At 40.6% G+C, this 23989-nt stretch overlaps 1 long non-coding RNA gene across 1 annotated transcript in view; it reads left to right on the top strand.

Moving 5' to 3' along the window:
* The first annotated feature begins 3123 nt into the window (after window positions 1–3123).
* Window positions 3124–23989, top strand: part of LOC149123676 (uncharacterized) — a 39357-nt gene continuing 18491 nt past the window's right edge. The window contains exon 1 of the long non-coding RNA XR_016215103.1: window positions 3124–3728. This is a non-coding gene — a long non-coding RNA (uncharacterized LOC149123676). The remainder of the gene's footprint in view (window positions 3729–23989) is intronic.

Here is a 23989-nt window from a genome sequence, read left to right as displayed (position 1 = left end):
TTGAATTGATCAAATGTTATGCTTATTATAAAATACAAATATTCAGTGTTACTTTTCATATATAGGAAAAAGCAAGTCAAATAAATCTGTTCCAAAGAACAGCAGTGATTTTTGATTGACAATTATAAACCTATCAGCACGAAGTAACTGGATATTTCTGCCTTTGTTCCCCCTTTTCCCACTTATTATGTGTAAATGCAAGAGTCATCTCTAGGATTCTACAGAGGACATTTGATTTTGTTACAGTGTGGTGTTTTTTAGTTGGGGCTGTACTAGCTGCAGTAACGTAAAAGCCCACAAATGTTTAATGGATATAGCATAGGAAAAAGCTCAGTTTTTCTCTTTCTCTCTCTACAGTCCCAGATTCTCCTGATTGGCACAGGAGCCTTCAGTAAGAGGCAATTCAAAGACCCAGGTTCTTTCCAGTTTGTGGCTTTGTGGTCTTCAACAGAGTCATCACACTTGTCTTCAATAAATCTTGAATGATGAAAGCATGAGAAAGAGGCATGTGCATTCTAACACCAGAGCAAGCACACACCTCCTCCATGCAGATGCCCTGGTTCAGAGGTGCCCAAAGGCCCTATGCAGTTGGAAGAGCCACTGGAAATGGTAATCCAAGTGTGGTTGCTGGAATTCAGCAACATGAGAATACAGGTGTATATATAGTGAATAAAAGATAAAAATTTTAAATTTAAAACTGCTTACATATGTTCCCTGTCCTAAAAACTCTCTATGCTCTGCCTGTTCAATTCTTCCTCATCCCTAACCCCAGACAGCCACTTATCTTTTTACTCTCTCCATTTGCCTTTTATAGAATGAAGCTTTGTTGGAATCATAGCAGGTAGCCTTTTGAGATTGGCTTACTTCACTTAGCAATATGCATTTAAATTTACTTTATATCTTTTCAGACTCACTATCTCATTTTTTTAAAAGCGTATTTATTTATTTTCATCTACTTGAAAGGCAGAGTGACAGAGAGAAAAAGAGGCAGAGAAAGAGATCTTCCATCTGCTGGTTCACTCTCCCAAATATCTACAACAGCCTGGCGGCAGTCAGGAGCTGAGAACTCCCTCCAGGTCATCCCTTTGGTGCCAGGTGCTCAAATACTCAGTCTTCCCCTTTGCTATCTCCTAAGATTGATCAGTAGGAAAGAATCTGGACTGGAAGTAAGTGGGGCTCAAACCAGCACTTTGATTTGGGATATGGGCATCCCTACCAGCAAGTTAACCACTGTGCTATGATTTTAGTGCTGAGTAATATTCCCCTATATTACGTCTATCATGTACCACAATCTCTTAGCACACAGACCTGCTAAAGGACATGTTGTCTGCATGGATAAAGCCTCTATAAGTATCTGTAGGCAGGTTTTTGGGTGCACTTAGGTTTTCAAATGATAGGGGTAAATGGCAAAAAAAAAAAAAAAAAAAAAAAGAGGAACTAAATGAAAGATCTCTGTGAGTGAGATCCCAGTAGAAACAACAGGGCCATCAAAGAAGGAGGTACCTTTCTCTGAAGGGAGGAGAGAACTTCCACTTTGACTATGACCTTGTCTAAATATGATCGAAGTCAGCAAACTCAAAAGGCTTCCATGGCCTTGGCAACTCATGACTAGAGCCTAGGGAGATTACTGATGCCATAAACAAAGAGTGTCAAATTGTTAAGTCAACAACAGGAGTCACTGTGTACTTGCTCCTCATGTGGGATCTCTGTCCTTAATGTGTTGTCCAATGTGAATTGATGCTATAACTAGTACTGAAACAGTATTTTTACACTTTGTGTTTCTGTGTGGGTGCAAACTGATGAAATCTTTACTTAATATCTACTAAATCGATCTTCTGTATATAAAGATAATTGAAAATGAATCTTGATGTGAATGGAATGGGAGAGGGAGCAGGAGATGGGAGGGGTGCGAGTGGGAGGGAAGGTATGCGGGGGGAAGCCATTGTAATCCATAAACTGTACTTTGGAAATTTATACTTACCAAATAAAAGTTAAAAAAAAGAAAGAAAGAAGCGGCAAAAAAAAATTAAAAAAAAAAAGAATGTGTTTACTGCATCTCATTGCAATAGTGGGCATCATTTTGAGAGAAACTGTGTTCAAAGTTTTTGTGTCATTTTTCATTCCTACTGGCAGTGCACTCTTATTTTTGTTGCTCCACATCCTCAAAAGCATTCGGTGCTGTCATCATTTTGGATTTTCATAACTCCAGGAAAGTGTGAGTATTATCTCCTTGTTGCTTTAATTTTTAATATCCTAATTGGATGTGAAATTGAGTATCTTTCAATATGTTTGTTTTCTGTCTGTATATCTTCTTTAAGAATCTGTCTGCTCACTTCTTTTGCCCACTTTTTATTTGGGGCTGTTCAATTTTATATTCTTGATTTTTAGGAATTCCTCGTATATTTTGGATAGAAATCCATTACTAGATATATGTCTTATAAACATTTCCTTCCAGTCTGTGGCTTTTCTTCACATTCTTTTAATGTCTTCACAGAGCAGAAATTTTTTAATTTTAATAGTTTCATGGTTGTGAATTTGGTGTTGTATTAAAAAAAAATCACCACATCCAGGGTTATTTAGATTTCTCATTTGCTGTCTTCTAGGGGGCATAGTTTTGACACCTCTGCAGGAATTTGGTTGCCAATGGAACAAAAGAAATGAAGTTTTCACTGAGGGGGGGTGAGGATAGGAATACAGTAATTAGAGTGGTTAAGTCAGAGTAGGGGGTTGCTGAAGTATAGCCTGTGTGTGGAGGAGGCAATCGAGTCAGTGCACAGATGGAGGGGATGGCCTTGGACAGCATCGCAGGACGTGGGTGCAGATGCTGGGAGGTGAATGGATGTGACAGTGGGAGTCTGCAAAGTTCTATTCTGAAGCCTATTTCTCAGTGAATAGAAATAGAGAATAAAAATGGGAAAGCGGTGCTGGGAAGCCTGGAGAGAGAAGAGCAGAGAGTGGGGGAGTATGACATAGCTACCATGAGTCATCCAGCACCCACTCGAGGTGCCCCATGATGAATTTACAGGGCAAGTTCCGTACTCGAGTTTGGATGTATTTCTTTAGCTGTGGTCGCCGTACAGACGCAAGCAAGGAGGTGGTGGAATATATCTGATTGTAGTGTTCCCAAGTGAGCACCATGCAGTAGCAGAGAGCAAGGGGGTTGACAGTATGTGCAAGGAAGTGAGTGTGTTGAGCAACGAGGGGACTAACGTTAAGGAAAGGATGCCATGGAGTTTTAGGAGCAACAGACTAGAGAACCTGGTAGGATTGAAAGATGGCTGGGACCAGAAGAGGCATAAGCAGGAAATATGAGACGTGATATTCAGGGGATGTGCCGCATGAAGCTGAGCTCATGGAGGGCTGGTGGTGGTGTTGGTGGCGAGGTCAGGGAATGAGGAGGCAATGAGTGATAGGGAGAGTGTCTGCACGACAAGATCCCCAGAGGAGAAGACTTCAAATAACTTGACGATTGGGTTCTGAAAGATCAACTATGTGAGTGATCAAATTCCAACAAACGCAAGACAGGGATATTTTGAGCAGAGTGGCAATGAGTCAGGAGCTAAAATCACCAAGAAGCGAGGGAGAATCACTGGGGGACGTGCACAGGACGACAACAATGAGGAAGAAGTGTTGATGGACTCTGCTGAGCTGTGATTCAGAACTGGAGATCTTTACTGTGGAGGAGGGGAGAATGTTCTGAAGGCAGCGAGAGAAGTGCACTCCTCCAGGTGAGAGGTGAAAGGGCTGTGGGCACCGCCTCAGGGTGCAGGGGACTGAGCCCCTAAGAGAGCATGTGGCAGAGCACCCCAGAGACAGAGGCAAAGGGCTGCTCTCAGGCGACGTGGAAGATGTGGGCATTTTTACTGATGATGTCCTGGGATTTTCAGAGGGCCAGCGTTGGATTTGTGCTTTGGAAGGGAAGAGAGAAGGAAAGAAAGGAAAAAATGTGCAATGACCTGATGCTAAGTTATCATTCCTAAAGGTTAATTGTATTTGCCAGTTAACGGGGACAGAGCTTTTCATTGCAAAGCAGATCATTGGAGTAAAAAGGGAAGAAGAAAGTAGTGTTCTCTAGGATTAAAGTGCCATTAGCCCTCAACACCTTAAACCTGAAACCAAGCCTTCAATTTTTTTTCAGGTGTTACTAATTTTGTTTTTCAATAATATTTATTGAGAACATACTATATGCCAGGAACTGAGCATATTTAGTAGGTGAAGTGGGGAAAACATTGATAACATAAAGTAAAATTAAACTAAAGATTGTAACTGTTTCTGTGCAGCCTCTGTGTCTGCATTCCCTCCGCTGGCGCTGATACCAGTGGTTTATTAACGGGGACGTTCTCTCTTGTAGAATGTGAGCCTCCTGAAGCGTAGTATTTATGGAAAAGAAGCAGTTAAAGAGACAGCATGTATGTTGTGCTTTAAAATGCTTAACGCAGGTTTACATTGTGTCCACTAGACTGTTAGCACTTAGGCTACCTCGGCACCAAACGGAGGTGGCAGCTTGTCCACCTGGACTTTGTTAGTATTTCAAAGCTGTGCAGTGGGACATAGTATAGTGAAAACTTAAGTGCATGACAAATGTATTAAGTGATCACTCCCACCTTTAATCGGATACTTTGACAAATGAAATGAGGAGATACTAGTTTTAAAATTATAAATATTTTAAATAAGTATCTTCAACGCTATTACAATAGCATTTTCATACACTGCGGGGGAAACTACAACTTGGTTCCATTTCACAAAACATTACCAGCCAGTTCAGCTCTAAAGTCCTTTTATGAAATACCAATTCTGTGCCAATTTCTTTGCTGGGATCTCAGAAAAGAAAGATAAACACACCACAGTTTTTTTCCAAAAGGAGTTCTCAGTATTTTGGAAAATTACTCAAAAATGTATTTTCAGAGTTTTAAAGACGAGTGCTTTGCTGACTCAAAATCTACATATCTAGAAGCCTAGCAGAGTATTAATTTTAGAAAGTGAGTACAACGTGCATGTGCAATTATTTTCATCCTAGAAATGCACAATTCCATGATTTCCATATATAAGAATTTGAAAATTTGGAATAGCAAAAGGAAATTGCTTTGGCATATAATGCAAAATCCATGAAAAGATAGTCATTTAAAATTGCATTTGCAAAATAAATGTTAATAATAAAATAATAATAAAATAATAATTTATAATAAAATATAAGCTGAAAATTATGTACTTTCAGTATTATACAAACTTATGCATATGTTCAAATGAACTTCAAAAATTTTATGGAAAGTGCATTTTTTCACAACACGATATTTTGGGGTTCCTATGTATAAAATAACAAAATTAAATGTACTAATATACTTAAAATTGCAGTCTTCAGGGTATTTTGATTTCTTTTTAAAAACTGCTTTACTTATTTGAAAGTCAGAGTTACAGAGAGGGAAAAGGAGAGACACAGAGAGAGAGAGAGATCTTCTATCTGCTGTTTCACTCCCCAAATGGTAGAAATGACCAGAGATGGGCCAGGCCAGAGCTAGAAGCCTCTTCTGGGTCTCTCATGTGGGTTCAGGGGCCCAAAGACTTGGACCATCTCTCAGCTGCTTTCCCAGGCCCATTAGCAGGGAGCTTGATCATAAATGTGGCAGCAGGACCTGAACTGGCATCCGTATGGGATGCTGGTGTTGCAGGCTGTGGCTTTAACCTGCTGTATCATAGCACCAACCCCTTGGTTTCTTGTGTGTATATAACATTATTTTAAAAAATTAGGTACAATTGCCACAAATTCATTTTATAAATATGAAAACCATATTTTAAGGTATACAAATAAGATAATCTTTCTCATTTATTTGCTCTGATTTACTCACATTTTTGTTTTATCCATGCATCATTCTGCGTGTTTGAGGCTAAACAGCAATGCTATCTGAGGATAAGTGAAGTTTGAGTCATCCACAAGTCCTGGCTGACCCTTTTTCTCTGCAGCAAAACTCCCATTTAAATGTGACCCTCAGCAGAAGAGAAGCAACAATTTCAGGGCATCCAGTGTCTAAATGGCTCCATCATATCCCCTGTCTCTAGGATACATGAACCTATATGATGGCTCATGGGTAAGAGTCAGCAGGCGTGAAATCCAGCTGTCCTTGGGCTCAGCATTTGTTGGTTACTTTTTATTTCTGATGCACCTTACTGTCGCTCCCCCTCTTCGTGGAGGAACGACACTAAACCCTGCCTAGGTTTCCTATCCGAGTCACGGCACCATTATGTCGCTCCCCCTCTTCGTGGAGGAACGACACAAGACCCTGCGCTGTTCTTTCGTCTGCTCGGCCCTCCCGGGGTTTGTTGCTGGTTCTTCCCGGGTTGGCTACCATCCCTTCACCTCCGTGGAAGGGCGGTTCCCCCTGCCACTTTCCCCACTTCCACGGGGGAGCGGCACACCGCCGGCCGGCTCTCTCGGGGGCTGCTCAGATGTTCCTCCAGATAGATGTTCCTGGTGCATGTTGTCTCTCTCCTCCTTTATAGTCCTCTTCCACCAATCCCAACTCTGCTACCCACACGCCGAGTACGCTGCTCTCCTCCAATCAGGAGCAGCTCCTGCAGCTTGTCAAGTTGGTGAGAGGCAGCTGTGTAGAAGCTGTTTCCTCCTCTCCCAGAGCTATATTGTGGGAGAGCAGATGTATAGAATAAGTCTTAATTCCAGTAACTTAGTCTAGTCCGAGTTGCTCCCCACACCTTACCATAATAATACTGATGTATTCATCACAACTGATATCATTTCTATCTCATGAGTTGCATATTTAAAAACATGTAACATGCAGTTTGTTATCTGGATGTGATGAATGCTTATAATGTTTTTTTTTCAACTTTTATTTAATGAACATAAATTTCCAAAGTTCAGCTTATGGATAACAGTGGCTTCCCCCCCCATAACTTCCCTCCCACCTGCAACCCTCCTCTCTCCCGCTCCCTCTCCCCTTCCATTCACATCAAGATTCATTTTCAATTATCTTTATATACAGAAGATCAATTTAGCATATATTAAGCAAAGAAAATGCAATAGCTTATACGAAGAATAAAACCATTAAAATTATTTGTTATAATATTGTAAAGTGAAAAAAATAAAATAAGACCATTTTGAAATCTGATTATTGGCTGGTGCCGCGGCTCAATAGGATAATCCTCTGCCTGCGGCGCCGGCACACCTGGTTGCCCCTCTTCCAGTCCAGCTCTCTGCTGTGGCCCGAGAAGGCAGTGGAGGATGGCCCAGGTGCTTGGGCCCTGCACCCACATGGGAGACCAGGAGGAAGCACCTGGCTCCTGGCTTCAGATCAGCACGCTGCGCCGGGCTCAGCGGCCATTGGAGGGGTGAACCAACAGAAAAAGGAAGACCTTTCTCTCTGTCTCTCTCTCTTTCTCACTGTCCACTCTGCCTGTCAAAAAAAAAAATTAAAAAAAAGAGATCTGATTATTGATTAATAATGGTGTTATACTTCAAAGGTTATAGCAGCCCTTTTTTTATGTAGATCACACATAGATGTTATATGAGACTGATTTGGGATGCTTTGTCAGCTCCTTGTCTCCCTTGTTGAGTGACTTAGGAACTTCCTTTTAGAGCTTCAGTTCACTCAGTTGTAAAATGGTTATTTTTTCTACTTCCATTACTGTTACAGGGATGACTATTTGATATGCTATAGAATTCAGTAAACGGAAGGTGTAATCTTGAAGATATTGGAAGTTTAACTTTTAATATCAGAGTTATCATATAAATGTTACCATGTTAAAAATAATATCACTTTCCTCACCAGTGATCGATTTGCTCTTTGAAGATATTGGCAAGTGAGTTAACTCCTGGGTTGTTTCATAAAGATGATTTTTATTCAAGGATGAGTGATCTATGCCTGTAAAATATTCTTCACTAGACTGAGGTAATAAAGCTTCAATTTCATATAAACTTATAGATAGACTCATATAAGCTTCAAAAAGTTTATGGAAAATACATATTATGAAAAAATTATGTATGTATTTTAAAGATTCTTTTGAGTCCAAATAAGCTTATATTTTTATTCTGTTTTCCACGAAATTTTTGGATTTCTTGTGCATAGAATAATACAAAACAGCTATGAACTTTCAACTTGAAGTCATTCCATGAATACAGGCAGAAGAGTGAGGATAATTCTACACAAAATCTAAAATCAGAGGCCAAGGTCATCTTCCCTATCAACTAGGACACTGTACCCTCCTTTTTCTATTAAATATGCATGGAGAGTTTTGTTTCTGATAAAACTTACATTTTACTCTTCTAATATTTGCATTTAAACCATTTTAGTTCTCATTACTAAGCTGCTAAACTTTATGATATTTAATAAATGATAATGTAGAAATAACTCAACCCATAGGTTTTTCCACTCTTCTGTCCTATAGTCCTCATTTAATGTGGACTTTGTGTAGGAAATGCAATAATGGTGGAGGTTAAACTACTTAACTATATTCATTTGCAATCCATAAGTAAAAATCAAAAATTCTGATGGAGCTGAATTTTCGTTTTTCTTTCTCAAAACACCTCACCTTCCATTTCCCTCAGATGGTGCAAGGCTTCTGTCTTCCTAACTCTGAGGCTACCTCTGTGCCACATACCTCTCCTTCTTCTGTTTTGTGCCCAGAACCTAACCAAATGCTTGTTCAAGTACATGTCAATCTCTTGTTTTTGAGTAAGAGAAACGGGACGATGAGCCAGAACACGGACTGCACTGCCAAGAAATAGAACTGTTGCCTGCTCTTTTATAGGTGATTACTTAAGAAGACAGGAACGTCTCCTCCAAAATCTGACACGCAAACTACTTAGATATGGGCAAGGGTTTCCATCAATATTTTCAACTTTCCAAAAGCGTCATTAAACTATAAATCATGAAAATATACTTAATTTATTTTAATTAAATTACTTAGTTATTTTGTGTAATGCTTTTAGACAAGCTTTTGATGTCACTACATGCAAGTAAGATGTCTATCAGTTTTCAGTTTCAAAAACAAAAGGTATCATTCATCTTGCAGAACTTAAACCCATTCTAGAAACAAGAAATAAGGGGAGAAACCACCGACTTTTTTGTTTTGTTTTGTTTTCAAGGCCCCTCCAGAACCACTGTATTGATTAACATTAAGATTTCTGGTCATATTATGCTTGTCTCAGAGAATTTAGCAAAGTCAGTATTGCATAAAGGAAATGGAGAATTCAGCAGATAACGAAAATACCTCTGAGTGTAAATAGGTCACTCCTGAAAAGAAAAGAGAAAGCATGAGTCTTATTCTTTTTCAAAAGAAAGTACAATTATAGCAGTATAGTCTACCCTTTATAAAATGATAGCTTAATATATAAAAAGGAAAAGAATGATGTGGAAAATAGATATACATGGTGTTATATTAATGATGTCTGAGTTTTGCATAGAAATGGCTAACAAGTCGTTTAAAACTACCAGAAATCTCTATTCTAAATAATATACTTATTAAAATGCTACAATACATTAAATTTTTTCAATACTTTTTATTACACAATTCAGAAAGGTGCATAAAGGAAATATTCAGGTATTGTATTTTTACATAGCCAACACACACACAACTTCCACCTAGAGAAATGACTAGAATATTTCAAAATAATGGGTAATACCCCCATAGGTTCATTTCTGTCATAACCCTCCTCTCACTTCTGAAAAGTAACTGCATGTCTCAATGTTATGTCACCAGTTCACTGCTTTCTTACTGCTCAAGTGTAAATCTCTAATTACTGTGGCACATCTTTGCCTACTTTTTCAATTTATATCATTTGTTCCTCAACATTATTCTTTTGATACTTGTTCATATTATTTTCTGTAACTATAGGCCATCTATTTCAAATTTGTAAAATAGTTCACTGTGTGAATATATCACAATTTATTTATTCATGCTGCCATAGATCAATATTCAGATTATTTTGAAATTTTGGCAATTTTGAAAAAAATAGTGCTTTGAACAAGCTCATGCATCTCTCTCCTAGAGATATTTCAAAAGGTGGTAGGAAAATGGAATTCAGAGATGTGCTTACTTCAGTGCAGGAAATATTGAAATCCGTGCAGTTTTTTCATAATAAGCAGTTTTCCATCAGTTCTTTAAAGACCCCATTCACCGGCATTTTTATTGAGTGTTGACAAGGACTCTCTCCATGAGAAAACAAATCAGGTTCTTCTTGTCCACAGGCTCTATTTGGGTGGCCTAGCCCAGTTTCAGCCCTTACTAAGTCCATTTAGTGGGAATCCCCACTCTTGATTACTGATCTCCTTTGATGTTTACTTTCTGAGATTGCCTTTAGCAAGAAACCCATTAGATCAGTTTACAGGAATCCCTGTCCCCTCTTAGTAACTTCCTGTGTCCCTTCACTCTGCTCCTTGGCTGCTAACCCTCAGCTCTCTTTACCGCATCAGGAGTTGAGCCCAAGACTGAACCCCTCTAACACAAAAGCAGGGCTCAGCCTCTCTTCTGTCTCTCTTAACCCAAGGTGTCCTTGCCTGTCCTTTATCAAAAAGAATCCGCTGAATAGAGGGCGTGATATAACTGGCCCAAGAAGGTTCTAATCACGACTCAGGGTGTCATTTGCTTCTCCAATAGATGAAATCCTGTTGACCAGTATTGTCTTTAATAGTTCTGTTTAGGAGAACTCCAGATCCAGCCAGGAGGATTCCAGATCTGGGGCAGAAGGTAACTCCCACTTACATGTAACTCCCAGACTATCTGAAGCCCACTTGGGCGTCACAAATTCCCTAAATTGAATGGGATTGCTGATCAATCAAAGGAAGCTCAGGAGCACCACTGATCAACCAGGAACTTGAACACGAGCAGGACAGGCGCCTCTCAGCTCCAGTTTAATCTGTTACAGATGTCACCTCTAACCCCTTGGGGAGCCTGGCTTCTGCCCAGCAGCCTTAGCTGCCTGGCTCCTTGCTTGGCACTTTGCAATAAACATCTACTTACCTCCACCTTCCCGATGTCAGATGTCAGTGGACGGTTTTCTCCACGTTGGCAAGCAGACCCAGATTTCAGGGCTCCACAGCAACACCTCCAACTAGTATGGGAGGTTGTTCTGCAAAAAGCCCGATCTCTCTCCTATTGTAATAGTCTCGAATGAAGTCTTCTATATAGTTTCACAAATACCTGAGCAATTTTTCTTTAGCACCATACCCTGGGGAATGCATTGCTTAGTCATAGGCCATAGGCATCTTCAACTTCATCAATATTTCCCTATTCTCTGTAAAGTATATAACAATTCATATATCCACCATCAATATATGAGTTTCTGTGATTCCCCATGTGTGTCTGTGTCTGATCATTTTAATTTTAGTCATGCTTATGGATGGAAAGTGAATTTTGTTATTGTTTAATTTGTATTTCCCTGGTTACTAACAGGGTTTCATTTCCATACTCATGCTGACCATGAATCACTGGACTGCTCCCCTTTATGTCTGTCTGTGTTTATTTCAGCCTGTTTATGGTTTTAGCTTATTTTCTCAGAGGTTGTCTATCTTTTCCTTATTGAAGTGTGTAAATTTTAAGTATATTCTGGAGATAAAGTTATGTTGCAAATAGCATCCTTTTCACTATTTATTGCTGAATTTTGGTGAACAACTTTGTTTCTCTATGGTGAGTATCTATCCTGAATCCATGACGATACGCTGTTCATTAAATTAACTTTATTTATTTGTTTGATTGGTTAGTTGGTGCATATGCCCATGTTTGTGTGTTTTCTATTTATGTGTTCACACTCTGAGGAATTAATTCTTGTGAATTACATGCAATAGTGTTCAAAGTTTTTTTTGGGGGGGGGTGGGGTCTCTTTTTGCTGCACCATTTCTGAAAGACTGCTTGTATTCCACTGCTCTGATGAGCCATTTACGTCATGAATCATGTGTCCATATATTCACAGGGCTATTTGAAAGCTATTTTCTATGCTCTCTCATCTACGCTTGCATCAGAACCATATGTTTTAGAACTTGGCTTTATAAATGGCAGTCCAAGTTCTCCCACAGTCTTCTACCAGAGTGCTTTAGCTATTTTTGTATCTCTGCACATCTACATACAGTTTAGAAATTTGGGGCTGGTATTGTGGGGCAGCGGGTTATGTTGCCACTTGGGACACCAGCAGCCCACATCTGAGTGCCTGGGTTTAAGTCCCCCTTTGGCTTCTGATCCACTTCCTGCTCCTGTTCCAGAGAGGCAGCAGTGAGTGCCCAAGTGCTTGCATTCCTCGCATCCACACTGGAGGTCCAGACGAAGTACCTGGCTCCTGGCTTCGTCCTGGCACAGGCTTGCCTGTTGCTGACATTTGAAGAATAAACCAGCAAATGGAATTTCTCTCTCTATCTCTTTCTTTCCTTTACTCTCTGTCATTCTGCCTTTTAAGTGAATAAATAAATAAAACTCTAAACATTTGAAAACCTCTTGTCAAGTTCTATATAAAGCATTATAATATTTATTGACATTTTATTAAATATGTAGACAATAGTATTTGATTTTTGCAATGTTGAATCATAATACATAAGCATGGTGTATATTATTGAGCATGTTTTAAATTTATAAACACTGATTAATAATGTTGTGACACTTTGTGTATCTTGGGTGGGCATATTTGAAGTTACAAATGGATCTCAGTTCGCAGTAGCTATGTTTTATGAAGTCACAATAAACACTGAATTAGTGAATATTGAAATTTGCTTCTCATGGAAACCCAGGATTAGGTACCTGTGAGCCTCTGTCCACAAAACTTTTGCCGATTTATTAATGCATAACCTCATTCAACCTGTGCCTGTGTAAGGACACCTTATTTAATATACATTGTTGACTCCCTGATGTCGGACTCATAGCCACCATCAGTGTAACTCACAGGAAATGTTAATCTGTGTTTTTCTGTAAGAAACATCAAAGCCTTCTTGTGCTTAGGATACTAGACATCATTTAGAACTACACTAGGGGGACACTTAAAACCATGAAATCACCAGCAAATACATAAAAATGCAGTAAAACCCTGAGTTAAACAGACATCATAAAGGACACTGTTTACAGCTGCAAGCGAAACAAGAAGGCAGAACATCTGATGTCTTATCTTAACCGCACTTGGGAAATTGCGTGTTGGGTAACCCAAATGTTTCATCTTACCAACATGCACAGAAATGATCCGGAAATAATTAAAAGTACTTTCTTTTAAAAATTATCTATTTATTTGTTTGAAAGTTAGAGTTATAGAGAGAGAAAGGGAGAGAGAGAAAGAGAGAGAGAGAGATTCATCTTCTGTCGGCTGGTTCATTCCTCAGATGGCCACAACAGCCAGGGTTGAGCCAGGCAGAAGCCAGGGGACAGTAGCTTCTTTCAGGTCTCTCCACATGTGTAGTGTCTGTGCAGTCAAGTTCTGCACTGATTAGAGTGTGAACACAGAGCAAACAGGGCCTCCCATAGCTTATAACTCACCTATACGTCATTTATATGGCACAGGAAATATCAACATCTGGAACAGGCTTAGAATGAGCCCAGATTGCTAGTTCTTCAGGCACATGGCAGGAATAAAAGAAAATAATCTCTGGAAGGAGGGAACAACATCCCTGGCATTAAATATTTCCTAAAAATATATTTTGAAACTCACTGTCAGATGCACAGTGAAAGTACCAGGTACACAACACGAGGTATTATGAAAGGGAAACCACAGAAATCACAGGTAATAGAAACAGCTCCATGATTCCTCCACACATTGGATTTATCAAGGATGTCCAAGAAACAAAACAAATGAAAACTATTAGAAAATAATAAAAAAATCTATAAATACTATATAGATTATTTTAAGGGTAAAATTCTAAAAACATAAATTTGGGACACAGAAAATAAATAGAAAGAAAAATAGAATAACTTAAAATGAATGAAAATTTGAAGAAAATTCATATACTGCAGTACAACATGTGAAAATATAGAGAAAAATGAATTATAGGAGACATGCAGAATTTTGGCCAGGAATTTGGGATACATTACTTGGAGTCTAAGATAAAAGGGAGAAAAAAGAACCAAGCAAAAGCATTAGGATGCTTCAAAAAGCTCATGAAAAGCTGAATTAAACAATAAATGTACTTTGGTATAAGAAATTGGAAATCCATGACATAATAGTCTTCATAAGAATACTTCATCGAAATAGATTCATGGAAAACACACTTAATGAAAAAATTATACATTGATTTCAAATTTTTTTGCATCCAAATAAATCTATCCTTTAATTTCATGTTCCATGAATTATTCAAAATACTCAACATATTATTTGAATGCATAGCAGCAGAGAATTTTCCAAATTGATCAAAGGCTTCCACTTCCAGACTGAAAGAGCACCACGAAGCAATTCAAAGATCATGGATTATTTTATTGTTATCTCACCCCTCTGGCTTTAAATCTTTTTTTCTTAAATATTGCAGCCCCCACCTTTTAACCCTAGTATCTAAACAATGTCAGTGTTTTACAGTTGATGTTTGTTTACATCTATCCATATTTTAACATTTTTAAGATTATCAATCCTTCTTGTTCCTAGGATAAATAAAGAAAAATTATTTATTTAAACTGAGGAAAATCCAGGAAGTACATGATGGGACCCATTGAGCTTCTATTACATTCACTTCCGTATGTATTTTTTTATAATAGACATAACCAGTCCTTAGGGAAAGTACCACAACCTTATTTGAAACTGGATCCATAAGGTAGGGCTGCAGCCTGCGTGTGTACTCTGAGTCCGTGTGTTTAGCAGTCTTCAAGCAAACGGCACTCACAGCTCAGCCTGAACTCTCATGCCAGCTCCTGTACCCTTTGCTGAGGTTCAGTCTGTGGCCTGGTCCAGACTTTTCCCTGACAGTCCCAGAGGGAGCAGGAATTTACAGATCTGAAGGGCTAGGCGGACGCTTGTCTCAGGACTTAGCCTCCATAGTAGGAACTGGACCAGAACAGGTGTCAGATCAGATGAAGACCCCGGGGCAGCTGGAAGGCAGCTTCCTCCTCAGTTTGCTGTGGGTGCCCACCTCAACATTTCCCACCTGCCTAAGCGCTTGAGGAAGTTGAACCCCTGAAATGAAGGGAGGTGAGGAATCCAGTTACCTGGTCTGCCTGCACTGTCACAGGGAGGGAGTTAGGGCTGCTCATTAAAAACAGAAAAAGGATAAATCAGTGTCTTCTCCTTCCAGGCTGTGCTTTTTCCCATCACCCCCATCACCCCCATCACCCCTTTGCAAATGCATCCTCGCCCTGGGCCTGCCATGGTCTACTCTTTGGGCTCAGTCCTGCTCCCAGAGTGCTACCAACACCAGAGTGTCACCAGAACCAGCAGGAATGAATTTCATCTCATTGACCAACACACAAGACCATTGAATTTTTTTTTTTTTTTCGACAGGCAGAGTGGACAGTGAGAGAGAGAGAGACAGAGAGAAAGGTCTTCCTTTGCCGTTGGTTCACCCTCCAATGGCCGCCGCGGCTGGCGCGTTGCGGTCGGCACATCGCGCTGATCCGATGGCAGGAGCCAGGTACTTATCCTGGTCTCCCATGGGGTGCAGGGCCCAAGCACTTGGGCCATCCTCCACTGCACTCCTGGGCCACAGCAGAGAGCTGGACTGGAAGAGGAGCAACCAGAACAGAATCCGGCGCCCCGACTGGGACTAGAACCCGGTGTGCCGGCGCCACAGGTGGAGGATTAGCCTATTGAGCCTCGGCGCCGGCCAAGACCATTGAATTTTAACATTTCTGAAGGAAACTGAAAAACATTGATTTCAAAGAGTTGATATCATAATGAAACTAAACAGTGCCTTGAATGCTCAATACAATCATGGCCCAGCCTCTTGGCCTCTCTCCCTTAGCTTAAATCACTGAATTGAGGAAGTGGTACAGCCAGCCCTACAGGGTTGTAAGTGACAACGTGATGGTGGCATTGTCCCGAGAGTTTTTGTTTAAGGGAAGTTACAGTACAGAAAGCACTGAAATCCACTGGCCATCATAAACATTCCAACCAGAAACTTGGACACAAGGTAAACATGTAACTGAACCAGGTGACCACTGCGTCTCCAACCAGCCCCTTATCGCCTGGCCACTGGCCATTGTGAAGCTGCTACTTTTTCCCTCCTTATTCCTGACTTTCCGTTTTTTGTAGCCTCCTTAACAACCCAAAGCACCCTCAGCAGGGCAGCAGTTCTGGAGACTTGGGATTCTGCTACCCCTTATTTATGGATAGACTTTCTCTTTACCCTCAAACCTTGTCATGTTGATTCAGCACCAGGGAACAGGCTGAGTATTCAGTTACATAAAATTCCTTTTTTAAAAAAAGGATTTTACTTATTTATTTTTGAAAGACAGAGACAAAGAGAAGGAGAGACAGTGAGAAAGGTCTTCCATCCACTGCTTGGCTCCCCAGATGGCCACAACAGCCAGAGCTGGGCTTGATACAAAACCATGAGCCAGGTGCTTCTTCTGGGTCTCCCATGCAGGGGCCCAAGCACTTGGGCCATCTTCCACTGCTTTCCCAGGCCTTAAGCTGAGAGCTGGATTGGAAAAGGAGCAGCCAGGACATGAACCTGCACCCATATAAGATGCCAGTGCCACAGGCAAAGGCTTAGCCTACTACAGCATAGTGCCAGCCCCATCAGTTACATAAGATGTTAAACCCCAATGTGGTATTTTTGATTAGGTAGCGTAGGATTACGCTCCTTTAAAAACATACACTTTGGGGTCCCCCGGAATGGAAATGATACAGGATTGTATTGATTGCTGAGAAACCCTAGCTGTACAGTAACTAAATGAATTCCTTACCACTTATGATAAAATCTGACAAAGTTCTTTACAATGTGCTTTTTGGCAAAATCTTTGCTTCATGCTAGAATCATAGCCCATCCTATATCACTTCTGGCAGTTTTCATCTCTGGGACATTCTCCGGGTAGTGATGCATGGTTAGGGAGGAAAACCTTGGTTTCACATTTATTAAGCTCTATTGTCTGTGTGGGACATCATTAAGAACGTTGAATATTTATGCTCTTCTGTTTAATCAACCCCTCATCATCTGTTTCCCTGACCTGGAGGACCCAAGGCACCTGGCTCCTCCCTGGTTTTGCCCCATTCGCTCTTCCGTGCCCTTCCCCAAGCACCCTGGCCTTCTAGTTCATCCTTAGGGCCGGCCCCCACTGAAAAGCCCGTGCCCAGGAAACACGTCCTCCTCACTGTCACAATTTCGTTCTCGTTCAGGTCTCAGTTCAAATATGCCTCATGCAAATAGGTCATCATGATCTGCTAACCAGTTACTTCCTCTAATCATTCTTTATGGTACCACCCTTTCAGTACTTTTCAGAACAATGACTGCTTTTAATAACCAACTTGTTTGGCCAGCGCCGCAGCTCACTTAGCTAATCCTCCACCTGCAGCACTGGCACCCTGGGTTCTAGTCCCAGTTGGGGTGCCAGATTCTGTCCTGGTTGCTCCTCTTCTAGTCCAGCTCTCTGCTGTGGCCTGGGAGGGCAGTGGAGGATGGCCCAAGTCCTTGGGCCCTGCACCTGCATGGGAGACCAGGAGGAAGCACCTGGCTCCTAGCTTCAGATTGGCGCAGTGCGCCGGCCATGGCAGCCATTTGGGGGGTGAACCAACGGAAAAAAGGAGGACCTTTCTCTCTGTCTCTTTCACTGTCTAACTCTGCCTGTCAAAAAAAAAAAAAAAACTTGTTTATTTATACATGTATATTGCCTGAACATTCATTTAGAAGGAGACAGTGTTGCAATATCTCTTTGCAGGTACCTCTCCAGGATACATAGAAGACTGGTTGGCACACTGTAGGTGCTCAACAAACATTAGCCAAGTCAAGATTGAAAATGCAAGACTTCAATTATTCTTGTTTTTTCTCGAATTTTCTTTTTCACATTTCCTTCTATGTTATAAATAGCTGGGTTTTTCTTCTTTTCCCTTATGTTAATATATATAATGCATGTGGAATATATCAGCTCAATCTACCAATGATGTGGAAGTTTGCCATGAATGTCTTCACCCACACTGGCACTTCCAAAATTTCTCGACTGGAAGCAAGCATCCTGGTAGGGCCAGAAGGGAGTGGGACAGGGGCAGCAGGAAGTTTACTGCAATGAGGGCTGTTCTTCGTGAAGAATCGCTGGAATAAAGAAGAGTAATGCCCTACTCTCCACAAGAATTCTCTCATCTCATTTTAATTCATGAACTGTTAAGCGTTCAGCTTAAGCCAAACTTGAACATTTTATTGATTTGTTCAGCCCTATTCATGAAGATCATTTGTACTCACACAGTACGTTAGTGACTGGTGTTATTAGGCGAAAATGGAATCCAGCTGAAAGGAGAAAAAGTAGACGTATATTGGGGACCAATTACCATATAAATAGACATTAACTATCTAAGAGAGTTCTCCAAAATAAAATACGTGAAGCAGGTCTTTTGGGGTGTTATTTCTGAGATTTCAAGTTGAAATTCTATTTCAGCTCTTTTTTTTCTGCACTAGCAGGGGAAGAAAATTCTAAATGGAAGGTTAAAATACTCAAATGTCCATGCTATAGCTCTGAAATTATATATATATATATACATGTATATATATATATATATAATATATATATACATGAACATAAAGCCCATATTCAGTATATGAAAAGGCACAAAATTAGCTACAGAATAGAACTTTTTATATGGAAAGTCAGATGCACAATATCAATATTCAAATAACACTTAGCTAATACATTATGGAATTTTAATGAATTTGTGGGAATTAAAAATACTCAAGGTTTCAATGTATTTTTTTCCGTACACTTTAAAATTTATCAAGGTATTCCCTAAAGTCAATTTGGCATGAATTGGTGATATTATGAAGCTAAATAGGAAATATGAGAGAGAATGAAGACTTTGAATGTAAGTCCTTATGGAAATTGAAACATTTATATTGATTTGCTTTACTAGTAACTTAACAGGTAAGTGAAGATAGAAACTGCTCCTGCACTTTGCTCATTTAAACAGTGATTTAAAGTTGTTACTATAATGAAACAATTTTTAAAAAGAAAGAGGGTAATTATTGCAGTTATATTCAATTCATTTAATGTGGATGTTCACATATCTTTTTTATGTCCTCCAAAAAAAGTGAATTAAGGATATTTAACTAAAAACATAGCAAGTAAGAGAGATAGTAATGTTGAGAAAGGTTTTTTCTCTGTTTTATTTCTAATTTATGCTTTTTTTTTACTTTAACAATTTCACATTTTTTTCAAATTTGTTGAGATTCAAGTTACTATTTCTGTCTGACTCCAAAGATGATTATTTGCATAGTGCTTCACATTTCACAAAATCATTTAACACACATGGAAACTGATGATAACTCCATCAGGAAACTAAAGCTCAATGAGCTGTGCAATAAAGACTTAAGTAAGAGGCATTCCTGAGAACTCAAAGGTACTCTTTCAGGATGCAATCCGTATGTAGTTTCCCGTATAATAAGCCACTCTGAAATAAAGCAGCTGATAATTTTTTCAAATGATGAAATATGCCTTTCCTATAAATATATACATTGCCTGATGTAATTTATAATCTCTGAGCATTAGCCATGACAGTATTTCGTTTTACCTAATATTCTTATAGTGATCATCAAAAAGATTGCATTGTAACTGAATCAAAGATTAGAGTTTGAAAATGGCGATTATGTAAGTGGCTCATTAACCATAAGTAAATGTATAGCTTAGTCGTTTGCAGAATGACCTCACCCTCAACAAATTTGCATAGGAAATTTCCCATGCTGTCACCTCCTCAGAGCTCCAGCTTCCAAAGGTGTCTGTTATCACAGCCTGTGGAACTCAAACAAGTGCAAGGAGATTGCACACAGTCAGCAACAGTCCCCACATCCAATCAAATAGCTTTGACCTCCAAAATATGTCAGTGTATTTCTAAACTTCAGTTTCATTCACCTATAGGATCTAAATATTCTGCATTAATAGCTAGACAAATGAAGTTTTTCTTTTTATTTTTTATTGAGATGAAATTCACATAACACAAAAATAAGCATCATAAAGTACAGAACTCAGTAGAGTCTGTACATTCACAACATTGTGCGACCATTCCTTCTCTCCACTGGGCTCTTCTTCCTGAGCTAAGATCTGACAGAGGCTGAAGAGAAACTACTTCTGGTCCCAGAAACTTACCGGTAGTGAGGAATACTCACCCCCCAAGGCTATTTTCAGAGACTGTGGTGGGATCAGGACAGAGCATAACAGAGACTCCTGGGGACTAGAAATGAAGCTATCATAGAAGTGGATAAGACTACAGCAAAATAAAGATTTTCCCATTGGATTGGATCTTTGAAGACTAAAACAATGAATTATTCATTCAGGGAATGAAAACATTTTCCAGGAACAGCATTAAGTCTTAGGGAACATCAGTCTGCCACTCAAACTGGAGGGCAGAGTTTGAAAAGCAGGAAGGAAAAAATGCGATGATGTGAGCTTATGAACACTTGGGCAGAAGCAGATTGTGAATCTCCTGACAAACATGCCTCTGAAGACCTGGAGAACTTCACCTGGCATGCAGTGCACAATGGCAGAGCCACCATAGCCGCTTTGGATACGTTTTCGTTTCTATAGATCATCTGGATGCAGTGTGCTTTATTGATTGGAAAACAGCAACAGTGGAGGCAAGGGATGCAACAGGGTTATTAATTGCAGTAATCATTGACATTCTGAGTGACCAAGGGCAGTGGCAGACACAGGAAGAGAGCATTTCGGAAACTGGAAGCAAAATCTGGGTAGTATGGTAATTAACTAGATACGACTATTGAAAATAAGAAAATCTCACTGGGGTAGTACCCAGGTTTCTGGTTTAATTGGCTGGGGAAAAGTTTGTAACAAATTAAGAGGCGAATTCCAATGTAGAAATGAGTTAATTGAGGCCGGTGCCGCAGCTCACTAGGCTAATCCTCCGCCTTGCGGCGCCGGCACTCCGGGTACTAGTCCCGGTAGGGGCGCCTGATTGTGTCCCGGCTGCCCCTCTTCAAGGCCAGCTCTCTGCTGTGGCCAGGGAGTGCAGTGGAGGATAGCCCAAGTCCTTGGGCCCTGCACCCCATGGGAGACCAGGAGAAGCACCTGGCTCCTGCCATCAGATCAGTGCGGTGTGCGGGCCGCAGTGCGTCGACCGCGGCGGCCATTGGAGGGTGAACCAACGGCAAAGGAAGACCTTTCTCTCTGTCTCTCTCTCTCTCACTGTCCACTCTGCCTGTCAAAAATAAAAATAAATAAAAAAATGAGTTAATTGAATTTATAGTGGGTTCTACTTTCTATGCGCTGTATTTACTTTGCCTGTGAGATGCCCTAGTGGAGTCATACTAGAACTTGGGATGGAGTTGGGGTCAGAACTACAGAGTAGCACATCTAAGTTATGGATGAACTCAGGCTGAGGCATGAGTGACATAGTGTTGGGGGCTAATGTAGATTAAGTCACTGGGGAGCACACAGAACCAACACAGCGCAGTGATACAGGTTTAGGAATAAAATGAAATATTTGCCAATAAGAATGCTATTGATAATATTGAGAATACTTCCATTTTTAGGATAGTAGTTGAGACAAAAATTTTATATAGGAGTCAGCACTGTGTCATAGCAGGTAAAGCCACCACCTGCAGTGCTGGCATCCCATATGGGTGCCGGTTCTAGTCCCAGCTGCTCCTCTTCCCTTCCAGCTCTCTGCTATGCCCTGGGAAAGGAGTAGAAGATGGCCCAAGTCTTTGGGCCCCTGTACCTGCGTGGGAGACCCAAAAGAAGCTCCTGGCTCCTGGCTTCGAATCAGCATAGATTCAGCCATTGCAGCCAATTGGGGAGTGAACCAGAAGATGGAAGACCTCTCTCTCTCTCTCTTTCTCTCTCTCTCTCTCTCTCTCTCTCTCTGTCTTGGCTTCTCTCTGTGTGTAACTCTGACTTTCAAGTAAATAAATAAATCTTTAAAAAATTAGGTTGGTGTCGGCGCCATGGCTCACTTGGCTAATCCTCCGCCTGCAGCGCTGGCATCCCATATGGGCACTGGGTTCTAGTCCCAGCAGCTCCTCATCCAGTCCAGCTCTCTACTGTGGCCTGGGAGGGCAGTGGAGGATGGCCCAAGTGCTTGGGTGCCTGCACCTGCACGGGAGACTGGGAGGAAGCACCTGGCTCCTGGCTTTGGATCGGCACAGCGCTGGTCATAGCAGCCATTTGGGGGGTGAACGAAAGGAAGGACAACCTTTTTCTCTGTCTCTGTCTCACTATATAACTCTACCTGTCAAATAAGTAAAAAGAAATAGGAAAAGCAGTAGAGACATGAAATATCCAATTATCTTAGAAAGTATGAATGAGACAAGCAATAGTAGAAACTGGAAGCATTGTGGCCTAGTGGGTAAAGTCGTTTCCAACAGTGCCAGTATCCCATATGGGTCCCAGCTTGAGACCCAGCTGCTCCACTTCTGATACAGCTCCCTGCTAATGAGCCTGGGAAAGCAGAGTAGGATGGTTCAAGTGCTTGGGTCCCTGCGTGCAAATAGGAGATCTGGAAGAAGCTCCTAACTCCTGGCTTTAACTTGGCCTAGCCCAGGCCATTGAGGTAATTTGGAGAGTGAACCAGTGGATAGGAGAGATCCTGCTCTCTCTTCCTCTCCCTTTGTAACTCTGACTTGAAAAGAAAAAAGATAAAGGGGGGGGAGGAAGGAAGGAAGGGAGGGAGGGAGGGAGGGAGGAAGAGAAAGAGAGAAAGAGAGAAAGAAAGGGAGAAAGAAAGAATGAAAGAAAGAAAGAAAGAAAGAGAGAGAGAAAGAAAGAAATAATTAAGGGAATAAATAAAGGGAGGAAGGAAGAAAAGGAAATAAAGAGAGAAAAGAAGGAAGAGAATGGGAGGGAAGTTGTGGTGTAGCAGAGTAAGCCACAGCCTGCAGTGCCCACATCCCATACGGGTACCATTTTGAGTCCCCGCTGCTCCACTTCCAATCCAGCTCCCTGATAATGTGCCTGGAAAAGCAGCGGAAGATGGTCCAAGTCCTTGGGCTCATGCACGCATGTGGGAGACCTGTATGAATCTCTGGCTCCTGGCTTCGGCATGGCCCATTCCTGGTCTTTGTGGCCATTTGAGTGATAAACCAGCAGATGGAAGATCTCTTTCTCTCTGTCTCTCTCTCTTTCTGAAATTCTGTCTTTCAAATAAATAAAATAAACCTTTTAAAAAAGGGAGGGAAGTATCATTATATTCCTGGAATTGTATCTATGATCTACATTAAATCTGTTCTCTTTGTATTAATTTCACATTAACATGTATTAATTTTCACAAATTAACATTAACATTAATTTCACATTGTGTTGTAGTATTTAACGTACATTTGTTGTGACCCTGAGAGTCAAATGTATTGATAAATTCCTTAATAATAATATATCTATTGTTAGTGGTCATTAAAAAATGGGTTGTACAAATATTAAAATGTAATGTTCCATTAGCAAATTGTGTTTGTGTAAGAGTGGCTGTAAAATTGTTTGGATTTTTTTTTTATTTTTAAAAGATTAATTTATTTATTTGAGGGGTAGAGTTATAGACAGTGAGAGAGAGATAAAGAGTGAGAGATCTTCCATCCACTGGTTCACTCCCCAAATGGCTGCAATGGCTGGAGCTGCACCCATCCAAAGCCAGGAGCCAGGAGCTTCTTCTGGGTCTCCGATGTTGGTGCAGGTCCCCAAGCACTTGGGCCATATTCTACTGCTTTCCCAGGCCATAGCAGAGAGCTGGATTGGAAGAGGAGCAGCTGGGACTAGAACCTGGCGCCCACATGGGATGCTGGCACAGCAGTAGGAGACTTAACCTAATGCACCACAGCACCGCCCTGGATTTTCTTTTTTAAAAAAATGAAATCCTGTCTTGTACAACCAAATGGATACAACCAGAGACCATTATGCTTAGTGAAATAAGCCTGCCTCCAAAATACAGATATCATATGTTTTCCCCGAG

This window comes from Oryctolagus cuniculus, chromosome 10 (assembly GCF_051225735.1).
Source record: "Oryctolagus cuniculus isolate XC-2025 breed Fujian yellow rabbit chromosome 10, ASM5122573v1, whole genome shotgun sequence".
Classification (NCBI taxonomy): Eukaryota; Metazoa; Chordata; class Mammalia; order Lagomorpha; family Leporidae; genus Oryctolagus; species Oryctolagus cuniculus.
The sequence above is the reverse complement of the archived record's forward strand: the minus strand, read 5'-3'. Positions and strand labels throughout refer to the sequence as shown.